This window comes from Crocodylus porosus, unplaced genomic scaffold, assembly GCF_001723895.1.
Source record: "Crocodylus porosus isolate Cpor-Errol unplaced genomic scaffold, CroPor_comp1, whole genome shotgun sequence".
Lineage (NCBI taxonomy): Eukaryota > Metazoa > Chordata > Crocodylia > Crocodylidae > Crocodylus > Crocodylus porosus.
Genome location: NW_017728886.1, coordinates 219887338 through 219888792, shown reverse-complemented (window position 1 = coordinate 219888792; position 1455 = coordinate 219887338). Strand labels below are relative to the sequence as shown.

Here is a 1455-nt window from a genome sequence, read left to right as displayed (position 1 = left end):
CCTCTGATGCCTCCATTTCCATTTTCACTGACTGGATTTCTTGCCTGCATTGTGTGCCAGGCCAGCCTCTGGCTTCTTTACTATTCCTTCCATCCAGGACCAACTGCAGGTATTTTTCAGCCTGACAAAGGGGTTTTCAACCTGAAAGCTTCCTAAGATATATTTCTCTAACTATTCTGTTTTTTTCAAAATAAACATACAAACATAAAAACACAAGTTAAGCCATCACACACCACAAGTAACATATATCCAGCACAACATCTTTACTTCTTCCTGTCAATTCCTTTATAAAAAGAAAGGCTCTGTGACAGTTCAGTTTGGCTACCCTAGATGCTGCTGGTGCTAGTGGTACCAACTGCTGATTCATCTACATTATTTTCACCTGCCCTTGCTTACAGTGCTGGACTGGGCTGAGGCTGGGAGGAGAAGACCTCACTGGGGCACACTGCTGGGTTGTGTAAAGGCCCCAGAGCCAGGAAGGGCGCACCTGAACAGTGTCACCCACCCATGTCATGAGTTTTGCCTGCCTGCGGCCACAGGTGCTGGGCCCCAGAACCCCCCTGCATCTATCTCCTTGACAGCTGGCAGGCTTTGTGATTGCAGCAGGGCCTAGCAGCCAGGCCTGCAGTAGTTTCCCCTCCTCCCCGTGCCCCAAGACGGACACAGTTCCACAAGCACCCATGACACGAGTTTTGCCTGTCAGCAGCTATAGGTTTTCATAGACATTTAGGCATTTGGGCTGGAAGGGACCCCAGAGGATCATTGAGTCCAGCCCCAGGTTCAGGGCCACAGAAGCCAGACTCCCCCTGCACCTATGTCCTTGAAAGCTGGCAGGCTTCGTGGCCTCAGCAGGGCCTAGCATGCCTGCAGTTTTCACCCTGCTGTGCCTTTGGTCAAGCAAGACCTACTCGCAATAAACAATCTCATTTCTTTTTATGACCAGGTGACTTGCCACCTGGACAAGGGGGAAGAGATCAATGTCGTATACCTCGACTTTAAAAAAGCCTTTGATCTGGTATCCCATGATCACCTCTTGGCTAAACTGGCTAACTGAGGCCTTGACATCACCATGATCCACTGGCTGGGGAACTGGCTCCGTGGTAGGACCCAGAGGGTGGTGGTCGACAAGAGCCAATCGACTTGGTGCTCTGTGACCAGTGGGGTCCCATAAGGCTCTGTCCTAGGGCCTATACTGTTTAACATCTCATCAATAATGTGGACATTGGTGTCAGAAGTGGACTGGCCAAGTTCGCCAATGACACCAAACTCTAGGGTAAAGCATCCACATCGGAGGATGAGAGGGTGATCCAGGCAGATCTGGACAGACTCATGAAATGGGCAGATGTGAACCTGATGGTGTTCAACACTGAAAAATACAAGGTTCTCCACTTTAGAAGGAAAAACCTGCTCCATGCTTATAGGTTCAGTAGTGCTACACTGGTTAGCACTACAGAT

General features: G+C 49.7%; 1 long non-coding RNA gene across 1 annotated transcript in view; it reads right to left on the bottom strand.

The window, feature by feature from the left end:
* LOC109319831 overlaps window positions 1-1455 on the bottom strand; it is a 21252-nt gene that overhangs the window by 12526 nt on the left and 7271 nt on the right. The window contains exon 2 of the long non-coding RNA XR_002103638.1: window positions 268-273. This is a non-coding gene — a long non-coding RNA (uncharacterized LOC109319831). The remainder of the gene's footprint in view (window positions 1-267; window positions 274-1455) is intronic.